Source organism: Natator depressus, chromosome 25 (genome assembly GCF_965152275.1).
Source record: "Natator depressus isolate rNatDep1 chromosome 25, rNatDep2.hap1, whole genome shotgun sequence".
Lineage (NCBI taxonomy): Eukaryota > Metazoa > Chordata > Testudines > Cheloniidae > Natator > Natator depressus.
Window position 1 is genome coordinate 15894209 of NC_134258.1, and position 27335 is coordinate 15921543.

At 42.7% G+C, this 27335-nt stretch overlaps 1 protein-coding gene across 2 annotated transcripts in view; it reads right to left on the reverse strand.

Annotated features, from left to right (window-relative positions):
* Positions 1-27335, reverse strand: part of INSR (insulin receptor) — a 104572-nt gene that overhangs the window by 58042 nt on the left and 19195 nt on the right. The window lies entirely within an intron of this gene.

Here is a 27335-nt window from a genome sequence, read left to right on the forward strand (position 1 = left end):
GAAGTTGCCTTTTCTCTCACTCCTACGGGTGGCTTGGCTGCTTTAATAAAGCGTTGAGGACAGGCATGAAAATAGACTAGTAAAATATTGGAAGCCAAGCCAACATTTCATTAGGCTACAGCTATTAGGAATGTGTACTCTAATAAATATAAAAACGTTACCTTCCTTAGGAAAAACACTCCCGTGATTTACAAACAATGGGAAATTGACATTTGGGGTCTGAATGTATGCTACACAACCCCATAGGAGTTTTTATCTGCAGCCTAAAGCTTTGGGAATAGCATGTAAAGAAGAGAAGTATCCTATTAAACTGAACTATTTTTATTTCAAGTGTCATACACAGGTAGCTGTGCCAAATATACACAAATGCCTACAATTAGATTCATGGCAACACAATGAAATTATAACCTTAACACAGCCCTTCTCAAAACCTCCAGACTTTAACCTCCCAGCACAGAACGCTAATTTACCCGCTTCTGAGGATAAATCTCCCGATACTGCAGCTGTTCTTCTATTGGAGGCGCTTTTCTGTTTAGGTTCTGATACTGCACCTAGCACCCTAGAGTGCCCGAGATACAGAAGCGTCAGGTACTATGTGGTTACATGGCTTCTAGCTCATCTGAAACAAATGCTAACAAGAGGATCAAGCCATAGGCCAGCACAGGCATGTTAACACACCACATCAACTGTAAGAAGGCAGGAGAGTACTGTAGACTAGGCACTGTTATACAGAAAGAAACAGTGCAGATGCTGCTGCCCTAGACAGAACAGCAGGTCTCCCCCAAATTCTGCAGCAACCCCTGCAGCACGGCTGCCTATCACCAGGTTTCATTGTTAGCACTTCTCCTGTGTTACAAGACTAACTGGACATCCTGCAGCCAAGGCAAATATTCCTATTTGAACTTACAATCCATACAGAGCCCTCAATGTCTGTGGAAGTTCAAGGGCAGAGAATTTCAATTTTATGTATTTCTAAGCTACTTATCTCCATGGTAACAAAGAACAGATATCTGTAGGGCCCATGGCAGTTTCACCATGACTACTGTGGACAGCAATTTGTTCTGGAAAACCATGTTATAAAACCCTGCTTTACTGATAGACAGTCACTGGCACCTGGGATGGGGACAATCCACTGACAGCACAACACAGCTACCACCTCTCTCAGAAAAAAAAATCCCAGTCAAAATTAGCCATGTAATCTGTGCTGGAAATATGCAAATTGTTGAGACATAATTATTACTAGCACGGTTTCAACTATAGGGCAGACAGCATTTTCCCCGCAGCATGGGTAGTGAGAACGGCAAGCCTCACCTGGATCCTGAAGTCAGTACAGGGAAACAGCTGTGTACAGAATTGGACCACACTTCCCGCTTCTTGATCAGATTGTTATTTTTCCCTTGGCTTGTAATTTGTGGGAAGCTCACAGAGGCAGGCAGCCCATGGAAAGAAGCTCCAAAATGCCAAAAATATTTTTGAGGAGACAGAAGGGGAATCAGAGAGGGGCACCTCATTCCACAGGGACATAAGAATACTACCTGCCTTAGGGCTTCTCTACACCACGCAGCTTTTAGCGACAAGGCTGTGTCGACACAGCCCTGTCACTCAAAGTAAGCGTGTGTGAACGCTCTTTTGCGGTATTTTTGTCGGCACTTTTGCCAACAGAATACTTCCAGCTCCGTGAGCGGCATAAGCTTTGTTGGCAAGAGAGAGCGCCTGCCGACAAAGCCGCGTTCAGACGGCTGCTCGCGGCAGCAAAATGTCTGTCTTTCGCGGGAGGGCTTTTTTAAGTACTTTGGCAACAACTGTGCAGTGTAGACTTACCCATAGATGCTGACTCCATGGGTGCTCCGGGGCTGGCAGCCCCCCCCACCAGAACCTCCCCCCTCCCCCCAGTGCCTCCTGCCCACCGGCAGGCCCCACAGATCAGCACCTCCCCCTCCCTTCAGTGCCTTCCGCAGATCAGCTGTTTCGTGGCATAAGGAGGCGCTGGAGGGAGGGGGAGGAGGGAGGGTGCAGCCTGCTCGGAGTAGGGGATGGAACTGGGTGGGGGAGGGGAGGGGCAAGAAGAGGCAGGGTGGAGGGCGGAGCAGGGTGGGCAGAAGCAGGGCAGGGGTGGGGCTTTGGGGAAAGGGCGGCATGGGGGCAGGGCCTGGGCGGAGCACCCTCCGTGCAGATGAGAAACTCTGCGCCTATGCTACCTGCAGCTCACACAGATTCTTTCACCTCATCCATGGGTCGATGAGATGCTTTTGTGGCTCAGAACTGTGACTTCATGGGACTTAAGATCTGCACAGCATAGGCTAGGCTGTGCTGTGCTTTAAACACTCACCTTCGCAGAAACACTCATCTTCTGAACTTTCTACCCGCTAAGCCAAGCGAAATAGGAGAAACTTCTCTTGCTCTTTGAATAGGTTGGCATCACACTGGCCATTTGTTAATTAACATTTGCAGAGTGCTGTTAAAAAAATGAGACAGCACCTGCTACAAACGGTCATGGCAACCCATTTTCCCCATGCCCATTTATTTAGTAGCAACATATTGAGATGGCATCCAGACTGAGTGCACACACAAGCTGCTTTTGGGGGGGCTATGGGGACAGAGGAGGGAAGGGAATAAAAGTTTGAAAATGGAAAATAATAAGACTGACTTTGAAATACTTAAAAAAAAAAAAAAAAAAGGAAATACTGGGGATTGTTAGACTCAGGAAAGAACAAGTTAATATAATTCAAAGGTGGGCGATCATAGCCTATTTAAAAAATCCCAACTACATACAAATGTGAAACAAGAGTACGGAGTCAGACACTCCATAAGGGGGAGAGAGTTCATAAGAGATTCTAAAATGGCTGCTGTAAGGAAAGCAGTATTCTGTAACTCTCTCTCGGCACTGTGTTCTGCTTCCTTGAGCCATTTCTTACTGTCACCAAGGCCAGAGGAGCTCAAGCCTAAACCCTACCAATGGTTTCCCTCTGCAGGCTAAGGGCTACCCTTTCCCAGTGCCGTGTTATCAAAAAATATATAAAAAATAAAAAAATAAGAAGTCCAAATACTGAGTAACAGCATAAACCCAGATGCCGAGCAGATCACACTGAGTACAGGGAGTTGAGATCAACTTGCTCAGCTGAAGGCAGGGGACGGTGAATGCCAAGGCTACAGTGACTGTAGCATTCTTAGCAATCCAGAGGCAACGCTAAAAGCTGGTGATCTAACTGATAAAATCCAGTGTACGTAAGAGATGCTAACAGAGCTTTCGGAGAGCATGTATGCTAGTCAGGCCTACCAGAGTAATAAAAAAAATCCAGAAAAACCTAGAATAGGAACAGGAAACATCAAGTTTACACACTTCTTTTACAAAGCGATCGCTGTTCGTCAACTAGCACAGAAAAAATGGTTCTACGTCCAAGACGAGGTTGCTTACTACGGTCTCATCACGTGAAATCCAGGAAGCATCACAACAATGCACTAGAAAAATCTAGTGTTTTTTATTCATGGTCTTCAAGTTAATTGCCTCTGGCTACCTTCATCAGCCTTCACTCCCTAGTACATGGACACCAAGTCTCAGTTTCTCTCAGAGTGCAGCAGTGACCTGGCCTGGGGGCCTTTATTAATGTACTGAGAACCTCAGTTCTTTGTATGAACTTGATGATGAAAAAGTGCCAGATAAATGCAAGGTTTTACTATCAGCACTAAATTAAGATGTTATTTATAAAATAAGAAAGAACAGTACACAATGCCATGACCCCTCTGAACTGTGAGTTGGGAATGCTAAGAGGGCCTTATTTACACAGGAACTGATAAAATTAACCGCAGGTGCCTCCCTTCCCATAGACAGCAACTTCCAAAAACAACATTACTGTTACTAGAATATAAAGGGAAGTCTTTCCGTTGACATGTTTTACGAGACCACCGCAATTATCTTCTCATGGATCACCAAGGATAGAAAAAGCATATTTCACTTCCAAACTCCTTACAAGTTACATACCTGTTTGGAGCTATGGTAAATTTTTCAAAGGAAGACCAGTGCCATTTTCAAGCCTTGTACAATGCTGGGGTTTCCCACTATGTATGTGGGGCACCTCTGTGGCCAGCCTAGCGAGGACTGACAAAGATGCTGAGACCCCCACCAAATCCATGGCGAGATCTCAGCAGACATTGTGGACCTCAAGTAATTTACATACCAGATATGCTAAACATTCGTATGCCCCTTCATACTTCGGCCACCATTCCAGAGGACATGCTTCCATGCGGATGACACTTGTTAAAAAAACAATGCATTAATTAAATTTGTGACTGAACTCCCTGGGGCAGAATTGTACGTCCTCTGCTCTGTTTTACCTGCATTCTGCCATATATTTCATGTTAGAGCAGTCTCAGATGGTGACCCAGCACGTTGTTCATTTTAAGAACATTTTCACTGCAGATTTGACAAATCTAGATGGACCACTGGTCCGACCTAGCACGGCCATTCTTATGTTCCTAAGAGACAGAGCAATTGTTAGGTGCTCATGAAACTTAACTCGTCAAAGACAGGCACAGAGTGGCCAGAAACAGCAACGCACTTCTGCCAATGCTACATCGTTTTCTATCTCAGTGCTGGGCCTCCAATGAACAGGGTCTGCTAATCATGATACATTACTGGATACGACCAGCTGAAGCTAACCGATGGGGACATTTCAAGGGAAAAACAGCATCTTTAGTCTCCACTGAAATAAACAGATTTTTTTATGAGACACCAGGAAGAAAGATACAGAGTTTTTTCCTCTTTACATGAAGGACCTTTCCTCATAAATAGACACATGTTGGTATGTATGCAGCTTGTGTCAAGTTGTAGGGTGACTTTGTAATACATACAGGCTTGCAAAAGGCGCTAGGATGGTCAGATTTCTCTCTCACCTGTGTCCTAAGGCAGGATTCTGAACCCAAACTGCGAGGAGGAGAAAGGCTAGTGTAATCACCAACCACTGCACCACTAAGTTAATTGTAAACCAGTCTATAACAGCAATTTGTGATGGACAGGCAAACAGGACATGAACTGCTGAAGCAGGCAGAGCTTATGTCAATGCTCATGATACAACTTACTTACTTTTGTCTCTCTCCCTTCCAAGCAGATTGTGAATGTTTATGTTGGTTGAGTCTCTCTCACACGTTTGTAATTAGTAAATATAATAGGACCATTTATTTCCAGTGATGCAAATAGTCTTCTGCTGTACCTGTAAACTACAGTGCTCCACAGCCCAATCAATTCACTGTTAATTGTAACAGACAATGAACAGAATCCAGCCACAATCGCAGCATTTCAGACTCAGCAAGATTCAACACCTAAAGACTGACTAAAGGCGCAGGCTGGTGCTGAGAAAATCTAACATGAGGATGTGGGGGTAGCTAAATCTTTCTTCCCTGAGTTGGAGATAAAAAAAACCAACAATCCCCCCCCCCCCCCCCGCAAAACAAAACAAAACAAAAAACCGAGGAGTACTTGTGGCACCTTAGAGACTAACAAATTTATCTGGATATAAGCTTTCATGGGCTAAAATCCACTTCATCAGATGCATGCAGTGGAAAATACAGTAGGAAGATATATATACACACACAGAGAACATGAAAAAATGGGTGTTGCCATACTGACTGTAACAAGACCAATCAAAAGCCCACCTTAATTGATTGGGGGGTTGGCCTGGGGTGGGCGAGCTGGGGCTCCTCTGGTTGCAGGGGGGGGGCCCTCGGGGCTCCTTCTGTTATGGGGGGGGGTTTCGGGTCTCTGGCATGCGGGGGCAGGGCCTTGGGAGAAAGGGGCGGGGCCGGTGGGCTAGCCTCCCCAAAGTGGGGGTTCACCCACCACCCATGTGGAAAAGGATTAGGAAGAGACATACAAAACACGTTTCACGCAGCTCGTGCATGTTCAATCCCTTGTCCTGGAACACTAATCTGTATTTCATTCTCTGCTTTCTTCTCTTGCTGCCTGTCCACCCAGTTCTCTCTGCCTCTTTAGAAATAATCCAAAGTAGCAGCTCCTCCCTCACCACTCCAGCATCCTCTCTCATTCCATTGGATCTCTCCCCACCTCCTGCCCATTCTCCGATTTCCTCACCCTTTTCAGGATGACCCACTGAGCAGCCATTTTTAAGAGAACCACAGACTATCTACCAGAACCATGAGGAATTCCAGCCCGTTCTACACATTGGATATGGACAGCTTTCAGATAATTCACTTATTTGACATAAAAAGAGAGCCACCCAATCATCTGCAGATACTGATAAGCATTCATTCATCAGAAGCCTTTGCACCATTTGACCTTTTCATCATACCATCACAGCTTCCCAGCTGAAGTTCTCTTTCAGTGCCAGGAAGAGAGCATGTTGGTGGAGTTTGGGATCTTTGCAGCTAACACAAGAGGTATATATAGGGTTGCCAATTTTGGACATATTCCTGGAGGTTTCAGCACATGACAATCTTTAATTATAGAGTAATCTTTAATTCCTGGAGACTCCAGGACAATCCTGGAGGGTTGGCAACCCTAGGTACACACGATCATGTGTGTCCAATGCATTTCATACTGAACTCAGTGTCTTAAGATGCCCATTGATCTTCACTCTGCTACAGGCAATTTCTTCTTCCCATCTGAAGCAGATTCAAAGACCCTGTACAGCAGCTAGTTAACAGACCCAGATTAACAGGAGTATTAAGTTGCTGTTTGGTCTGTGTCATGCTATTAAATACCAATAAAATGAATTTAAAATGCATATAAAGTGTTTTATTAGCTGGCAGTGAAAAGCAGAAAATTAACGGAGCCTTGCTATTATGTGCTTTGACAGAGCGAGCAGAGCCGCTTGCACTGCAAGGAGACACTAGCACAGGGTTTCTCAAATGCGGCCACCATGGCTGCATTCAGCCACCAGGGGCTTTTGTGCGGCCACGACAGCCTCCTGGGTGGTGATGTGGGGGAGGAGACAAAGCATCAGCCCTCCTCCTCCCTCCCTGTTGCTCCTGGATGCATCACCCTGCACGCATCGTACTGCACCGCCTCTGGGGACAGGTGGGGCACAAGCAGACAAAAAACAATGTGGATGGTCAGTGCAATGTGTAGTTTAGCCATGTGACACTGATTAGTATTAATGGGAGTAGCAACAGCCTAATTCCTGTGCATCACACAGCAAATGGACCTCTTTTTCTGTTACAAGCTGAAGCAGCCCTATCCATGGCAAAGTAAGATGCTGCTCCCTCACTGGATTGTTTCCAAACTCTCCAGTCCAGTTTCTTGCAGCCAAGACCGAGAGGAGCGCAGGAGCCAATGAACAAGTATAATGAGATCATATGCTGCAGTCTGAAGCAAGTCACCAAGCCATGATCTGCACGGTACCTTTGCACATTTGACTGACATGCTTCTTTTTAGGGCTGTTGATTAACCGCAGTTAACTCACACGATTAACTCAAAAAAATTAATCATGATTTAAAAAATTAATCGTGATTAATCGCAGTTTTAATCACACTGTTAAGCAACAGAATCCCAACTGAAATTTATTAAACATTTTTGGATTTTTTCCTACATTTTCAAATATATTGATTGTATTCTGTGTTATAACAGAAAAGTGTGCACTGCTTACTTTATATTATTTTTATTATAAATATTTGCATTGTAAAAATGACAAACAAAAGAAATAGTATTTTTCAGTTCCCCTCAAACAAGAACTGTAGTACTCTATCATGAAAGTGCAATTTACAAATGTAGATTTTTTTGTTATATAACTGCACTCAAAAACAAAAGAGTGTAATGCTTTAGAGCCTACAAGTCCACTCAGTCCTACTTCTTGGTCAGCCAACCGCTAAGACAAAAAACCAAGTTTGTTTGCATTTACGGGAGATAACGCTTCTTATTTACAATATCACCTGAAAGTGAGAACAGGTATTCGCATGGCCCTTTTGTAGCTGGCATTGCAAGGTATTTACATGCCAGATACACTAAACATTCATATGCCCTTTCATGCTTCGGCCACCATTCCAGAGGACATGCTTCCATGTTGATAACGCTCATTAAAAAAAGTGTTAATTAAAGTTGTGACTGAACTCCTTGGGGGAGAATTGTATGCCTCCTGCTCTGTTTTACCCACATTCTGCATATATTTCATGTTATAGCAGTCTCGGATGATGACTCAGCACATGTTGTTCATTTTAAGAACACTTTCACTGCAAATTTGACAAAATGCAAAGAAGTTACCAATGTGAGATTTCTAAGGATAGATACAGCACTCGACCCAAGGTTTAAGAATCTGAAGGGCCTTCCAAAATCTGAGAGGGATGTGGTGTGGAGCATGCTTTCAGACGTCTTAAAAGAGCAACACTGCGATGCAGAAACTACAGAACCCGAACCACCAAAAAAGAAAATCAACCTTCTGCTGGTGGCATCTGACTCAGATGATGAAAATGAACATGCATCGTCCACACTGCTTTGAATCGTTATCAAGCAGAACCCATCATCAGCATTAATCAGGATTAATGTTTTTAATCACTTAAAGTTCTACTTCTTTTACTATCAATTTATATAGCTCTGCAAGTGAGCTGCACTGACTGAACAGGCCAAAGGCTACAATTCAAAATCTTCATCTTAGTTAGTGTCTAAACCCATTCATAATCTCTGCCTCAGTTACCTTGCTCATAAGATGGAGTCAATGGGGTGCCTCAGCTGTCAGCTCCTATGTCTAGAGACAAGACCGCCTTGGACCAAGGTCTTCAGCTGCAGAACTCCCTTCCATCCCTCACTGGCAAGCCTTAAGGAACAATGAATGGCCCAGTCATTTCAGAGAGCTTATTCTCGACCTGTTTTCTCCTCCTTTCCTTGCTTGTTTTCACTTCTGTTCTTCTCTTCCATTCCCATTGTTTATCGTAGGCGGAATGGACCCCCTTGGCTGGCATTATGCGCGCATGTGTGTGCGCGCGCGTGTGTGCGTGCATACAAAAATTAAAAAAAAACCTCACAAAAAATTAAAAGCCTCGTCCTAACCCCATCCAAGCAGGTAAAGAACAACTTCAGAGTTCTGACTAAATTCAAGGGAATCAAACAAGAAAGCTCAAAACATGGGAGTTTGATTTCAAAACATTGCAGCATTGCTAAAGGCAGAGTGAGTGTCACAAAGTACAGATAGAGATAATGATAAGAAGCTGTAAATAAACTAACTAGTGCTTACAACTCAGCTCTTGTGCTGCTTTTTGACAAGCAGGTCAGACCTGCTCCTTGTAGTCAGTGTCCAAAAATCACATCAGGCTGGACTGATTTAAAAATTAAGGTGATTTAAATCAACAATTTAAGTCATGATGTATATCCTTATGTGGAAAGCCTGAATTTAAATAATCAATTTTAAAGAAAGGTGCATTCTCATTGGTTGATATAAGCATTAAAACATGTTGGTTTACAACTAAAGAGTCATTTAACTACATTTGGTACATCCTTTTGCTACCTAGACTGGCACATTATAACTATATACCTTAATATTTTAAGATTCACCATTTTCTAACATACTAAAAGTGTACACTTAATAGAATGTCTTTGCTTATTTACTAGATAATTAACTTTTTATCCACCACGTGACCTTCCCCTCCCCTCATCTTGCTGTCTCTTCCCTGCATGGTGGATAAAAAGTTAATTATCTAGTAAATAAGCAAATACATTCACCATTTGCTAACATACTAAAAATGTACAGTTAATAATTTTCTCTTGGACAAAGTCTGGGAGATCCTGTGCAGAGAGAGAAATGGAGGCAGGAGGAGCGAGTCAAGGTGGAGAAAAGATGGCTGGAACTGTGGGCATGGAATTCAAAATTAAGTTGGAGAATTAGAGCAGTTTAGCAAGGAAAATGGCAGAACTCAAAAAGGAGGAGAGAACATATTTGTAGTGGAGGAAGTCAGCTTGCTTATGAGATTTCCACAAAAGGCATTCCACATAATGAGCAGGCATCTCTCAGAACAAATGCCCAGTTACCAACCCTATAATTTTCATGGTAGCCTAGATACTTACACAAGCTGACATGCAAACCTACCCACTAGAGATTCATTGAGAAAAGCCATACTAATGCAAGAATGATCCTATCCTAAGTCTTAAATGCATTTCTAAATTTAGATTCCCCCCCCCAAAGGGATTGCACAAGTGACCAGAGAACACACCAATGCAATAAACAAAAGAGGTTGTGAAAATGTCTTGCCTAGCCAAGTTTATGAAGACTGTTGATAAAGGCTAGACTAATTTCTGAAATAGGAGAACTTAGCCTATTTGCAGAGATGATCATGGATAAAGGCTTCTCTCCCCAGCTTCACAACCATCCTGACCTAGGGTCTTCCTTATACCAGACGAGTCATTAAAAACACTCCACACACACAGGGAGATCAGAACAACGCAAATACCAACAAACAATGGAAGCTTTACAGGAGCTTTCTGCCAGCAATGGACACTGGAAGGAAACATCTGCCTAATCTTCACCACGGTGTGATTAAATAATGTTCTCACTTCTACTTCTGTTTACGTTCAATCACGTGCTAAAAATAATCAAGGAAAGAAGCCTGAAGTCAATGTACAGATCCCACATACACTGTTTGAAACGTTTCAATCCCTATATTCTATTAAAATAATTGAAATTAAATAAAAAATATTCAAGCAGTCGGTCAACTACCAAAGTTTTAAAGCAAATCAAACCACTGATCTGGTGGAAGTCCACGGGCTAAGCACAAGATTGCCAACTCTGACGGAAGCTATTCCAAGTCTAGATGAGAGCAGTTTCAAACCTAGCAGCTGCTGATCCCCTGTGTACACAAAAAGAAAAAAGAAAAGGACAGTGGGGTGGGAGGAAGTTTTGTTTCATGGTCTCTGTGTGTATATAATGTCTTCTGCAGTTTCCACGATATGCTATGCATCCGATGAAGTGAGCTGTAGCTCACGAAAGCTCATGCTCAAATAAACTGGTTAGTCTCTAAGGTGCCACAAGTACTCCTTTTCTTTTTTCTTTTTACGAATACAGACTAACACGGCTGTTACTCTGAAACCTGTGTACACAAACACTCACACTGATGCTAGCCATTGGTGGAGCTGAACTAGTGGTAGCAACTAAGGGAAATTTTATTAAAATAAACCTAGTGTGGATAAAGCCCCTTGGAAGAGCTGCCACACAGACAAGATCCATCTAAAAAGGAGAGATTTGCCTGGGGTCCTGTCTACACAGAGTTGAAGCCATGTTAGCACCTCCACAGCACAGGATTTTTGCTTGAAAATGCTAAGACTGTTTCAAACATCAGTATAGACAGGCTCTTACTGAAAACAATGCTCTTGTTAAACATTTGCTCATCCCGTGCTGTGCTATCCTGCTACAGCTTTAAATTATATTTATTTATAATTATTTTATTTACCTACCTACCTCTTATACAGCACTTTTCCCCCATAGATATCCAAATGCTTTACAAAAAGAGCTCACTTATTCCTATTTTAGTGATGGGAAAACTGAGGCACAGAGAAGCAGGGAAGTGACTTGCTCAAGGTCACCCAGCAGCAGAGCTGGGAACTGAACACAGATCTCCAAAGTACCAGTCCAGTGCTCTAACCACTAGGCCACACTACCGCAACAAAATACTCTGCAATTTACTGCCGTGAGCTCATCAATCCCTTTAAGTCTCAATAAGAACCAAGGATTTGAAGCCATACCACTTCTTCAAACTAAATTATTCTTCACATAATTAGCTCCTGTCACACAGGTGCCTGATGTAATCTATCGAACCACTGTTATGCCTGAAAAGACTTTGTTCCAAAGTGAAATCTGGCGTTCCTTTAGTTACCAGAAACATCTGACCATGCTGAAAGTGATATATTAATCTCCTATGCTGATCAACATTTATCATGCACTGGGAAACACCATGCTCTAAAATTAAAGTACTAAGCAGGCTGAAATTTATATGTTATACTCTCCAGAGTAATGCCATATTTGCTGAAGATGTCCATTTGTAACCAGACCTTTCATAATTTTATGTGAAGCCACAGTGACGTTACTCAAGCCTTGAAGAAGGCATGAATGCTACACACAAATCACGTGAATGGCACTGTAGACAGTCTCTGCTTCCACACTACAATACCCCTGAGGACTACATGATCCACTTCTCCCCTAGACTTCTAATCTTGCCATAAATGCAGAGCCTTGTCAGTGACCATGAAGTGCCAGAATCACTGTCTCCATGCCATGGCAAATCACTGCACATACAACTCCACATAATTGCCACTTAGAATCATAGAATCATAGAATATCAGGGTTGGAAGGGACCCCAGAAGGTCATCTAGTCCAACCCCCTGCTCGAAGCAGGACCAATTCCCAGTTAAATCATCCCAGCCAGGGCTTTGTCAAGCCTGACCTTAAAAACCTCTAAGGAAGGAGATTCTACCACCTCCCTAGGTAACGCATTCCAGTGTTTCACCACCCTCTTAGTGAAAAAGTTTTTCCTAATATCCAATCTAAACCTCCCCCATTGCAACTTGAGACCATTACTCCTCGTTCTGTCATCTGCTACCATTGAGAACAGTCTAGAGCCATCCTCTTTGGAACCCCCTTTCAGGTAGTTGAAAGCAGCTATCAAATCCCCCCTCATTCTTCTCTTCTGCAGACTAAACAATCCCAGCTCCCTCAGCCTCTCCTCATAAGTCATGTGCTCCAGACCCCTAATCATTTTTGTTGCCCTTCGCTGGACTCTCTCCAATTTATCCACATCCCTCTTGTAGTGTGGGGCCCAAAACTGGACACAGTACTCCAGATGAGGCCTCACCAGTGTCGAATAGAGGGGAACGATCACATCCCTCGATCTGCTGGCTATGCCCCTACTTATACATCCCAAAATGCCATTGGCCTTCTTGGCAACAAGGGCACACTGTTGACTCATATCCAGCTTCTCGTCCACTGTCACCCCTAGGTCCTTTTCCGCAGAACTGCTGCCTAGCCATTCGGTCCCTAGTCTGTAGCGGTGCATTGGATTCTTCCATCCTAAGTGCAGGACCCTGCACTTATCCTTATTGAACCTCATCAGATTTCTTTTGGCCCAATCCTCCAATTTGTCTAGGTCCTTCTGTATCCTATCCCTCCCCTCCAGCGTATCTACCACTCCTCCCAGTTTAGTATCATCTGCAAATTTGCTGAGAGTGCAATCCACACCATCCTCCAGATCATTTATGAAGATATTGAACAAAACCGGCCCCAGGACCGACCCCTGGGGCACTCCACTTGACACCGGCTGCCAACTAGACATGGAGCCATTTATCACTACCCGTTGAGCCTGACAATCTAGCCAGCTTTCTACCCACCTTATAGTGCATTCATCCAGCCCATACTTCTTTAACTTGCTGACAAGAATACTGTGGGAGACCGTGTCAAAAGCTTTGCTAAAGTCAAGAAACAATACATCCACTGCTTTCCCTTCATCCACAGAACCAGTAATCTCATCATAAAAGGCGATTAGATTAGTCAGGCATGACCTTCCCTTGGTGAATCCATGCTGACTGTTCCTGATCACTTTCCTCTCATGTAAGTGCTTCAGGATTGATTCTTTGAGGACCTGCTCCATGATTTTTCCAGGGACTGAGGTGAGGCTGACCGGCCTGTAGTTCCCAGGATCCTCCTTCTTCCCTTTTTTAAAGATTGGCACTACATTAGCCTTTTTCCAGTCATCCGGGACTTCCCCCGTTCGCCACGAGTTTTCAAAGATAATGGCCAAGGGCTCTGCAATCACAGCCGCCAATTCCTTCAGCACTCTCGGATGTAACTCGTCCGGCCCCATGGACTTGTGCACGTCCAGCTTTTCTAAATAGTCCCTAACCACCTCTATCTCCACAGAGGGCTGGCCATCTCTTCCCCATTCTGTGATGCCCAGCGCAGCAGTCTGGGAGCTGACCTTGTTAGTGAAAACAGAGGCAAAAAAAGCATTGAGTACATTAGCTTTTTCCACATCCTCTGTCACTAGGTTGCCTCCCTCATTCAGTAAGGGGCCCACACTTTCCTTGGCTTTCTTCTTGTTGCCAACATACCTGAAGAAACCCTTCTTGTTACTCTTGACATCTCTTGCTAGCTGCAGCTCCAGGTGCGATTTGGCCCTCCTTATATCTTTCCTACATGCCCGAGCAATATTTTTATACTCTTCCCTGGTCATATGTCCAACCTTCCACTTCTTGTAAGCTTCTTTTTTATGTTTAAGATCCGCTAGGATTTCACCATTAAGCCAAGCTGGTCGCTTGCCATGTTTACTATTCTTTCGACTCATCGGGATGGTTTGTCCCTGTAACCTCAACAGGGATTCCTTGAAATACAGCCAGCTCTCCTGGACTCCCTTCCCCTTCATGATAGTCCCCCAGGGGATCCTACCCATCCGTTCCCTGAGGGAGTCGAAGTCTGCTTTCCTGAAGTCCAGGGTCCGTATCCTGCTGCTTACCTTTCTTCCCTGCGTCAGGACTTTGACTAAGTCGGCTAGTAAAACTGCTATTGCAGATTATCCTTTAAATTCGGCAAGAACTACATCAATCTCCACAGATTTACAGAAGAAGCAAAACGAAGAAACATCAACTTTTAAAGGTTTCATTTCAAATTTATTTTGAAAACTCAAATCCTAATTCCTCAATTTGTATTAAGACCATGCTGGGCAAGGCTTTCAGACAATCAGACATCACACTGTGAAGAACTCCTTTTGTCTCTGGCTTTTTGGGAGCTTCTGAGGGGTACTTACGAGAGAAGTCTCCTGGACACATTCAGCCTGAACTGAAGTTATGTAAACACTCTCAGTACAATACACCTTGCTTCAGAAAGACAACATTCAGAGGTGACTAAAGACAAGGAAAAACAAGCCACTCTTGCTAATATTACTTATAATAAATATGTCACTGTAACCTGTAGCACATACATCTGTTGTGTTGTTTATTTGTATAGTCAAGCACCACGTCTCTGGGATTTGAATTTTAATGAATATTTTTACTAACAAAATATTTTTTAAAAAAATCTTGTGGAGCATGCAGTGCGCAATAATGTAATACGCATAACTTAAAAACCAGCAGTCTTCCCCTGTAACTTGAGCGGAGTCTGACAGGCAGGGCTCCTCATGTCAGGGCCCAGAGATTCCAGCGTGGCCACACACCAAACAGCAGCAGCAATTCCAAACGATCAGCAACAAGACTTGCACGTCTCCAGAAGCCTTATATGTTAAGTGGAAAAACAAGTGATGTGAAATTTTATGAACTTCTTGAGAAATGAAATCTCCCATTCTCCAAAGAAACAGCTCTTAACGTTATAGCCTCTATCACACACACACTGGTGGAGACTAACATTTTTAGATATCTGTCACACTCATTACTCTCTGATAGAAACAAAATTTCTAGAATCCAGGAATACAACACAACACTTTGAAGCAGCCATAGCTAGTGCAGGTACAATTAAGGAGTTGGTATAAATAGTTCCTATTTGCACAGCCTTTTGAAGTGCTAACCATGACTTTTAAAACAATACTTAAAAGTAGATTTTACGTACTTGAAAATGAGCAACTCTTTTATACAAGATTAAAGTCACAATTCCTTAGCTGGGTTTATTATTTGTTTCTCTGGCACCTGTCCAGAACTTAGGTACCTCCCAAGAACTAAAAAACATTCAGTCACAAAATTAAAATGGAAGAAAATATTCAGTACAATACTTAGATTAATCAGACTCTCCCAGAGACCTCACCTCTACCCAAGCATATCACATGAGCACAACAAAATCTTCCTTCCTCTTTTGCTCCTCTTTCTAGGGACCCCCAATCTTCCATTGATGCCCGAGAAGGAGCCCTGGTGTTTGCAACATGCCTGCTTAACAGATTCAGCAAAGGAAATATGTTTCAGAGGCGAGGAACTCACCCCCCAAGAACACCCTGCCAGCAGCTCTCTTCTGGTTTCATTAGGTACCATCTCTGGCACGCCTGTCAGAGCAATTCTTACACATTTAAAAAAGGCAGGCAGTAAATTCCCAGGTAAAAAAGCCTTTAAATCAGAACAGAAGTTGGAGACATATCAACAACTATTCTATTTAATTATTTAACTAGAAGCCTTGAAGAAGAGGAGTTGAAAAAGCTTGTACATTCAATGATTATAATTATCCTTTTCATAATGGGGGAAAAAAACAATCCATAGAGAAAGCAAACTTAAGGTTAGCTAAGTGGCCTTAACTCATCTGCCTAGTGCCACCAGCCTCCCATCTTACATCTGGAGAAACATGCACAGTTAACTTGTGAAGTACTTAACAAGAGAACCATGGAGCACTGTCTTCATATGCAACATGCCATTGACAAGAAGCATGAACACTGATTGACAGCAGTATCTGAATAAATTATGGGCATGGATTAAGTAGTTGAAATCTTGCCATATATTCACAACCGGAACCTCCCCAGCCTCCTACCACTCAACACTCCTTTTAGCCAACAAAGTGCTACAAGGTGTCCTAATAAAAAAACATAAAACCCCAGTAAGTTCATTCACTCCCTTCCAATAGGAAGTCACACACAATTAGAGGATATAATTCGGGAAGCACGATCGCTGAATTTTTCAACAGCTATTGTTACAACATGAGAACGGCTTGGTGTCACTTCCTCCAGGACAGACTACTCCTTGACTAACCTCATAATGGAGTCAAAAGGTCCCCAAATCCTTAAGCCCTGTGCTGGGAACACCTTTGCATTGGTCACACTTACATCACAGTGCTTCAACACAGTTTATTTACACAAGTAATACTTGTTAAACTCCATTCCGGCTGGAGAAAGATTCTTATAAAAAAAGTCAAACTATTCCTTTTAAAAGGTACCTACTTTCAAGGCAATAATCTTAATGTCAAAGATAAGTCAAATTTCTGTCAAATGCTATTTAAGAAAAAAACAAAAAACAAAAAAAACCCAAACACACAGGATAAAGGCCTAAACCATTTTGGTAAGAAAGCACAGAAAAAGCACTCCTCCCTAAAAGTTCATTCACCTTCCATCCTAGACAACCCGAACAATCCTGCTGGATTTGTGAAATTGAATGAGTACATTCAGAAGTGATCTGGTCTTAAGTGTACAATTAGAAGTGGAAGAAGGAAATGAAGCATAAAGAAATTTGCAAAGCTGACTTTTGCATTTTACTGGTAAGAACTGCATGGGAACCTTATCCTCAAAGCAAGAAAGATCCACCATTTAGCTCAAAATCCCATGCAGCATCAGTAACAGACTTTCAAAAATATGCACTGAGTCACACCTTATAACTGAGATTAAACTCTGGCCTTATATATTCAAAAGAGCTATTTTCCCAGGGGTTTATTATGAGGACAAATCCACTGCTTTTTCTACACAAAATGCAACAAGTGAGGATCTGTATTCAATCTACAGTCTGCTTCCCAAGGTGGACCGCTGATGGCCTCCAGGTTTTACTCAGAGGAGTGCTGAAGCCAAAAAGCAGTCTTTTGTTTGAGATCTTTTTAAGCAGAAAAAAGGCCAAAGCTGATGACAACTTGTAATTACTGAGTATGGCATGCCAAGAACACTTCTGATAGGATGGAACTGAAGTGGCAAAAATGCCAAAGTATTCTTGTTTGCAAGAACTAAGGAACTGGATTAGTCCTTGTAAAAGGACAAAATATAGATGATTGGCAAAGACAGGTAGGGTTACTAGAAGACACTGCCTTGTGGGAGGGTGGATGGAGATGGATAATTGATACTTTTTTCACTGAATTCTCATTGGCCAAAAGAGACAGGGTTAAGCTGTGCTGCCAATACATTAGCCAAGGTGAATGGAGTAAAATTCACTCTTCTGCTACAGAAAAAAGCTTGTACTGAGATCCCCTTTCTTTGCTTATGGGGCTCTACACTAAAATTAAAAGCTATTTTCTCCACGCAATAGTCTGATATGCAATATTCTGTGCCTCCACAAAACCCAGCATTAAGTGCCAGACAGCCCCACTAACACAGTTATGGTTCTGGTTTGAGGAAGAGAGATTTTTTTTATGAGTAGCTACATGGCCTCTCTGACTGGTGTCTTTCCAGGAAGGTTGAAAAGTTCCCCGTGGTGCCTCTTAGGTAGACAGTCCTTAAAGAATATGGAACATTGTATTTTACATCCAGTTAAGAGGAGGAGGTGGTGAGAAGTAGGTGCCCAGCATTAGCTGGGTAAGACTGTGTTCCTTATTACAACCTCAGTTAAATCCTGCAGCTAGCCTGGGGCTAGCTTGGATTGTGATCAGATTTACTTTTTTAAAAAGAATCTTTATTCTCTTCCCTCCATCCCCATTCCTCTTCCCTTCATTTGCTTACAGTTTTGTAATCCAGAGCTTTGAAATTTGGGCTGTGGCAGGACTTGAGCTTGATGTAATAGCACTTGCTTGTTTTGCATTTGACTTTTTTACCCCCTCCCATGGTCTGCTTGATGCTGGCTAGATGTTGCTCTTCATTAAAACAATCACTCTCTCTCTTTAATTTGGGCACCGATTCCTAATCACGTCTATCTAGTTGTATCATGTGTTGGAAAAATTACAGTAGCTGTTTTCATGTCAAACAACTGTCTTCATTTGTAAGTGTGCAATGTGGAGAGGGGTGCTCCCTGTGCATCACCGTGCAGGCAGGACTGGTGTTTCACTCTGAACTGAATGAGTGAAATTTGTTTAACTTTCTTTTTTAATTCTCTCCCTCACTGAATGTGTCTGGTATATTTGAAAATGAGTAAGCTAAGTGCATCTTGCAGGAGATTATGGAGGGACTATGCACGATTTACTATTAGGTGTATTAAGCAAGCTGCCTTTCCCCTCCAAGTTAATGCTAGGAGGCACTTGCTGCAGCATCCACAGTCTTTTAGAGGAGACAAACTAAGCTCCTAATTATTTGATCATAGAAGATCCTTCAGCACTTTTGCTAAAAGTCCAAATGGCAACCCTTACATCCTGGCCAAATTCCTGTTTGAGGATTACACTTGCCCCTGAGATTTTAGTGTAACACAGTTTGATATATTCTTCCTTACTCCTCACTCTTGTTCAGTATTGCTGTGCTACATCAATCAGCTGCTGCATTTCAACGCTGAGAGGGCTGTGAATTATTCATAAGATGAAAAAATAGCCAGACTAGTTCCATCCCCTCAGTTTGCAGAGAGTAGAGGGCAGAAATCCATTTTGGTAGAACCGACATCTACAGTTTATTGGATTGGGCATACTACAAACTAAAGACAGTTACATCAATACTTTTAATTATAATTATTTTAATATTTGAAAAATTTGAGTTTTTGGGCTGCTTTGCATTTAAAAGTCTGGAGTCTATTTGCCGGGATAAATTTAAAATGCCACTGCTCGGCTCACCCGAACACCTGCAAGGCAGAACGTTCTTGTTATTCATGTCTTTTACCACAGTATTAGCTCAGCATGAGGCAGTTAGTGAGTGGCACTGAAAGCGTCAAAGGATTCCACATCACATGGGGCTTCACTGATACTGACATAGGAGCTAATCCTCCTCCTCCTTTGGCATCAGGGAGAGTTCTACGCTGAAAGTAGCTTTTGGCACCTAGCTCTCCTTGACTCGGAACTGAGACTTTGAAGAGGTAGAGAAGAAACAGGTGAACCAGAGGGAACTAAGCACCTAAATCTTCATGCTGGTGGGAGCTCTAGTTGATGCCATAAGACAAACAGGCAGCATCTGATAGTCCTCGAAAGTGTTTTATTCTCACCAGATCTTAACCAAACCAAAAAACACCCACTTATTTATACGGAACATAGGAAAGGAGGGAGGGATCATAATGTTTATACCAAGCCTTTCAAGAAAGACCTAACAGGTAAAGGACTATTAATAAGGCTATGGAGGAAAGTTAGCGTAACTATGCAAAACATGGGAATTAAAATGAGTCACACATATTTCAGTGGTTTGAGCATTGGCCTGCTAAACCCAGGGTTTGTGAGTTCAATCCTTAAGGGGGCCATTTAGGGATCTGGGGCAAAAATTGGGGATTGGTCCTGCTTTGAGCAGGGGGTTGGACTAGATACCTCCTGAGGTCCCTTCCAACCCTGAGATTCTATGATTCTATATTAGGGATGGAGAGCTGGTGAATACAGGTCAGGAGAGAGAAAAAAGCAGAACATTAACTCTTTTCTAACCTCCTCGACTAATGAGGCAGTGACATACACCATGGACAAAACAAATGCTGTGTCTAGGCGTGGCGCTAGGGGCGCGATTGCCAGCGTGAGGGAAACATGCTCTCAGGAGCTCTGACCAAGCTAGCGCGCTGGAAACCTGAGGGTAGCCATGGGAGTACAGACAGCCGGATGAGCTAGCCGCCCAAGGACCTGCCCCTGGTGTCCGATGGGCACGCATTCAGTGTATCTGTGGCATCGTGGCTCCACTCTGTTTTCGGTTCACCACCTCTGTCAGAGCTAGCACAAGTATGTCTTCTCAAGCTGGGAATCATTCATCCAGCTCCGAGTCCGGACATAACCAAAAAGACTAAAATGGCACGTTAGAACCAAGAGGAACACAGACCTTTCCAGCTTCCATTGTAGCAGTAGAGGCAAGGAAATGCTTGCTCTCTCTTTGCCATGTTTTCTGTTGTGACAGGATTTACGTGCAGTGATGCAGCTATTTTGGCATCACAGAGAATTCTCGATACCCATTACTTGCAAGCCTTTTGCTTGGTCAGGGAACCTGTGTTCCCATTGTGTGTATCACAGCAGCAATTCTTCTCTGCATTAGATGGCATGTATCAAAGGGTGGCTGATGTCTCAAATGCTGGTCTTGCAGGAGGTAGAACTTGCAGGCCACAGACAGAGCAACTGAACAAACAAAACCTCATATATTTAAACAGAAAAAAGAGGAAAGAGAAGCAAATCAAGATAGAGCGGTAATGTGAGGAAGCCAGAAAAGCAAAGTGGAATGAGAAATCAGGATCTGCATACAGCAGCATGGGAGAGCTTTTGGCCAAAAGGAGCTGTGTATACTAAATCCTATGTGTGACGTTGCACGCTATATGCTTTATGAAAATATGCTTATGAATGTGAATATGATGCAACTGGGATATGCTTTATGCAAAAGGTCTCTTGGAAGGTATCATTACAAAGCTTATAATCTACTGAGTGTGTTCATCCCATTTGTTTGCGTGTGTTATTTCTACGTCTGGAGTTAAGAGAATAAGACAAACTTGTATCACCGATATAAACATGTTAAGTGGAAGCCATTAAGGGTGCTTAAGAATCAATGAACTGTCAATGGCTCTGTTTACTTGCAAACCTTCCTGTGCATGTGTGGGCCAGCCCAGGAAGAATGGAGGCTGGGGTCTTACAGTGACATGTGACCATGTCACATGATACTGGAATCCATCTTAAATCTGGAACTTTTCCATTTAGAAGGAGGAGTGGGGACCCAGAGAGACAAAAGATTCCTGCCTTGTGCCAAAGCTATAAAAGGGGGTGGAGCAGGGCAAAGGGGTGGGCCAGTCACGAGAAAGCCCCTGCTTACCCACCTGAGATGTCTGCTGGAACTAACAAGGACTGTACCGGGGAAAGGACTGGGCCCAAACTTGGAAGGAATCTAGTCTGTGAAAGAAGCGTATTAGAACATCTCTAAGGGTGAGATATTACCTGTAATTAGTTTCTTAATGTATTAGGCTTAGACTTGCATGTTTTTGCTTTATTTTGCTTGGTGACTTACTTTGTTCTGTCTGTTATTACTTGAAACCACTTAAATCCTACTTTTTATACTTAATAAAATCACTTTTGTTTATTAATGAACCCAGAGTAAGTGATTAATACCTGGGGGAGCAACAGCTGTGCATCTCTCTCTCTCTATCAGTGTTATAGGGGGCGTACAATTTATGAGTTTACCCTGTATAAGCTTTATACAGAGTAAAACGGATTTATTTGGGGTTTGGATCCCATTGGGAACTGGGTGTCTGAGTGCTGGAGAGGTAATCTGCTGAGCTGTTTTTGGTTAAAGTCTGCAGCTTTGGGGGCGGGCGTGGCCCAGACCCTGAGTCTGTGTTGCAGCAGGCTAGCATGTCTGGCTCAACAAGACAGGGTTCTGGAGTCCCAAGCTGGCAGGGAAAACGGGCTCAGAGGTAATTTCAGCACATCAGGTGACAGTCCTAAGGGGGTCTCTGTGACCAAACCCGTCACACTATGAATCTCATCGATTCCTCTTGTGGCTCCCTTGACAGGTGAATGGTTAAACTAAAGAGAAAAGTCAAAGTAGAAAACGGCACAGTGCCCGTTTTTTTTTATTGTGTTGCTTTTAAGTGGACAGCACTTTCTTAAAAAGCGATTTGAATAATTCATTCTAAAATTTAATCCCTTTCTCCATTATCTGTTTTTCCTCAGAATTTGGGAGTTACATCATGCCACAGAGTGCCATAAATCTCTTAACTGTTCCTAATAAGCTAAACTGAATTAGTTTAGGATGCCCAGTCTTTTACAAGCATCACAATAGCCTCAAGCACAAGCACTGTATGTGCTCAATAAAGCTGTCGCTTGGCAAGGTTCAGAACAGACGCCCCACTGAAATTATCGGGTGTCAACTTCCATCTGACATTTGTTAGCGCAGGGGCGGGGGGAGTGAGCCAATTCTTATCAGATCTTCAAATAAAAAGAGCACTTCCACTTCATGTGCTAGCAACTGGAAACATTTCTTTGTGTTTAAAACTTTAAAAATATCTTGCCCTTGAGATTGGCTAAGTCTGTTCTGTACTGCTTTCAATGCCCTTTTCCCACACAAAGGTGATAAAACCAAGTTTATGGTTACAGAAATTCCCAGCACATACAAATCACAGGAAGCTGTTGCTAAGTAATATTTCTACCTAAGTAAACAACACAAAACATTTCCCACACACACCTCTGAACTTTATTATTCAGACCCGCCTTGAAGATGTTCACGGTTTCAGAATTTCTGTGAGAAATAGCATCTTTAAGAGCCATCAAGACTATTTCACATTAGTTTACAGGAACCTTGATCGTATAACGGGTTTGCTATGGTTTTGTCCCCTGTGATAGGAAACAGAAAAAAGCTGCCTTATCACATCCCCACAATCTCTTCCTGTTTTTTCCCAGTCAGCGAGACAGATGAAGATTGGAGGGACTCTCTCCACCTTCCAAGCCTATTTGTTGCAGAAACATTCCAGAAACCTGAAGACAAAGTCCCACAACCTCTGTCCAGTTGCTTTTCCTGCTATGTCCCTCTCTTGAAGCTTTTCAGCATGCAAATCATACCAGATCATAGACCTTTAGACCTACTTATCGACTGATAACTTACATCATCTTATTCATCCTGAAGTGTTTACACATACCCTCCACTTTTTGTTTTTAATAGGTTTAGCTCTACCATACAGTCTAGACTGGGGTGGCCAACCTGAGCCTGAGAAGGAGCCAGAATTTACCAATGGACATTGCCAAAGAGCCACAGTAATATGTCAGCAGCCCCACATCAGCTTTCCCCGCCTGCCCCCGGATCTCAGCACCTTCCGCCCATTGGCAGCTCCCCTAATCAGCACCTCCCCCTCCCTCCCTCCCCACACCTCCCAATCAGCTGTTTTGTGGCCTGCAGGAGCCTCTGGAGGGGAGGGGGAGGATTGAGGGCATGGCACGCTCAGGGGAGGGAGCAGGAAGGGGTGGAGTGGGGGCAGGGCGTGTGGCAGAGCCAGGGGTCGAGCAGTGAGCACCCCCCGCCCCCGGCACCTTGGAAAGTTGGCGCCTGTAGCTCCAGCCCAAGAGTCAGTGCCTGTACAAGGAGCTGCATGTTATTCAGAAGAGCCACATGTGGCTCCGGAGCCACACGTTGGCCACCCCTGGTCTAGACTTACGAAGTGGTGGGGCACTCCTTCACTTCTGCTGTGCAGGGACTAGGAGAAAGAGTATATCTGCACACTTGGTAAGTAACCTGTACTAGTGAGTCACACAGACTTCTGATTCTGCAAATACCGGACATCACGATGTTCAGAGAATGCTACAGACAGTTTACTTGGAAGGGACATGAGAACCTCTTCTCAGTGCAAATGCGGCTCTCAGATAGATGTCCAGGGATTACACGTCTTGTTTTACAGCCCACTTTTATTCATTCATTTCACCTTTCTTCCTCTTTCACACATCTCAGTAGCGTACCTTAGGGTAAATGCTGTAAACGCTTCTCATTTGGAAAATATGGAGTTTAGATTAAGTTAGTTTACTTTAAAAAAAACACAACAACAACAAAAATCCCTCTATACCACTGATCCATCTCTCCTCTCCCCGCTCTCCTGGTTCTTCTCCCCTCCTCCAAAGAATTTGGATCATATATTCAGAAAAAGGTGGATAAAAATAAATTATTTTTAATCATACCTTTATATAAATTAAATACATTTTTGTTTTTAAAAAACAAAATTAACTCAAATTAGGACAACCATTGTTAAGGCCTAAATTTACTATAATCTATTAAAATCACTGAATGTAAAAAAATTAATATTAAGCAGTCTGCTGTCAAAGTTTTCAAGCAAGTGAAACTACTGAAGTGGTGGAAGTCACTGGCCAAGCACCTGGAACCAGTTTGTTGAAGCGCTATACCAGCTTTTGACAGTAGTAACAGTTTCTGCAGGTCCAGAGAGAAGATTTTCTTCATGTGAGTTTATTCAGTTAGTTAAATTAAGTGAATTTTGAATGACCTACTAAGAAACCAAATGGGAGTTGAAAAGACAGAAAAGCTTGTTCTCTGCTTCCAATATATGAATACGAACTAGGTGTGGTTGGGTGAGATCTACTAGTTCTAAAATCTTAAAGGACATGGTGCCCAAAAACAATCATTAATTAAACTACAGTTAATACTTTTTTTGTTTATTAAATCCCCAAGCATCTGGCAAATAACATTAAAAAAATGTAAAAAGTTAAGAATCAGATTAAATGCATGTTAAACTATATAATTGCTTAAATAAAAGTGTACGTAGTATATTTTCCTGGTTACCAAAAAGAAGCACCAAATGTAATAAGTGTAAAGGCTATATTTAGTTGCAAATCAACATGTTTAAAGGTTAAAAACCAATGAGAATCAACTTTTCTTTAGGAAAATAACTAAAAAAAAATATAAATGCAAAACAAGATTAAAATTACCTAAGTCGTGGTTTCCTACCTGCAGATTTAAATCATAATTAAAACTGGTGCCATAAAATCAATCCACCCTTGGTTCACAAATAAGTGACTGAAAAGTCTTTATAGAAGAGACACCTTATGCACACCAGACTGCCTCAAAACCTCGCTTGAGAATGTGAGAGCAAAGCAAAGGGACTTGGGAGGGAATTCTGTTTTGGAGCAGAACTATTCCTCCTCAAGTGGAAAAGACACACACACACACACACACTCTTTTTCTTTCTTTCAGTTAAATGGAAACCACATGGAAAAAAAAGCAAAATATGAAAATGATGTTTGACAAACCCAGTCTGACAAATGTGAGGACAGGGGTACTGCACTTCCAACTATTTTGCCTACTGAATTTTTCAGCAAAGACAAGATCTGGCTGAACAGAGTACAATGAACTGTGAATTATATTTTCATGGTAATGGAAGTGAATATATGATTTTAAAACAATGCTTCAGTAAAACTTTACTGAAGATACACAACAGCCTTACAAGATAGAGCTCCTGAACAGGATACAGATCTGCGTGTTCAGTATAAAGTAAAACAGGAACACTTGTCAGCATTTAGCTGCCAGAGACATTAGTGGCCTAGACTCAAGTTCAGAATACAACATCCCCCCCCCCCCCCAAAAAAAACCCCAACAAATTTTAGCAGCCTTAATTGTAAGTTAACTGAATTGCATTTCCCACCAGCACAAATCACTTAAAAAAAAAAAATCAAGGAGGGCTTTAAACTAAGTTCACCGGGGGAAGGAAACCAAAGCCCTGAGGTAAGTGGGGAAGTGGGATACCAGGAGGAAGCACGAGCAGGAGAGCGCAAGAGGGGAGGACTGCTGCCTCATACTGAGAAAGCAGGACAAACAGCAAGTTATCTCAAGTGCCTGTACACAAATGCAAGAAGCCTGGGAAACAAGCAGGGAGAACTGGAAGTCCTGGCACAGTCAAGGAATTATGATGTGATTGGAATAACAGAGACTTGGTGGGATAACTCGCATGACTAGAGCACTGTCATGGATGGATATAAACTGTTCAGGAAGGAGAGGCAGGGCAGAAAAGGTGGGGGAGTTGCATCGTATGTAAGGGAGCAGTATGACTGCTCAGAGCTCTGGTATGAAACTGCAGAAAAACCTGAGTGTCTCTGGATTAAGTTTTAGAAGTGTGAGCAACAAGGGTGATGTTGTGGTGGGAGTCTGCTATAGACCACCGGACCAGGCGGATGAGGTGGACGAGGCTTTCTTCTGGCAACTAACAGAAGTTACTAGATCACAGTTCCTGGTTCTCACGGGAGATGTCAATCACCCTCATATCTGCTGGGAGAACAATACAGCAGAGCACAGACAATCCAGGAAGTTTTTGGAAAGTGTAGGGGACAACTTCCTGGTGGATGTGCTAGAGGAACCAAGTAAGGGCAGAGCTCTTCTTGACCTGCTGCTCACAAACGGAGAAGAATTAGTAAGGGAAGCAAAAGTGGATGGGAACCTGGGAGGCAGTGACCATGAGATGGTCGAGTTCAGGATCCTGACACAAGGAAGAAAGGAGAGCAGCAGAATATGGACCGTGGACTTCAGAAAAGCAGACTTTGACTCCCTCAGGAAACTGATGGGCAATTAATCTCGTTGTTCAACAATAATGGAATACCATTTATTTAAATATTTTTGGATGTTTTCTACATTTTCAAATATATTGATTTAAATTAAAACACAGAATACAAAGTGTACAGTGCATACTTTATATTTATTTTTGATTAAATGTTTGCACTGTAAAAAACAAAAGAAATAGTGATTTTTCAATTCACCTCATACAAGTACTGTTTATCATAAAAGTTGAACTTACAAATGTAGAATTATGTACAAAAAATAACTTCACTGAAAAATAAAACAATCTAAAACTTTAGAGCCTGCAAGTCCACTCAGTCCTACTTCTTGTTCAGCCAATCGCGAAGACAAACGAGTTCGTTTACATTTACGGTGGATGCTGCTGCCTGCTGCTTATTTACAATGTCACCTGAAAATGAGAACAGGCATTCACATGGCACTTTTGCAGCTGGCACTGCAAGGTATTTACGTGCCAGATGCACTAAAGATTCATATGTCCCTTCATCTTCAACCACCATTCCACAGGACATGCGTCCATGAGGATGCTGGGTGCTGCTCAATAATGATACAGAGCAGAGCAGACTGATGCATGTTCATTTTCATCATCTGAGTCAGATGCCACCAGCAGAAGGTTG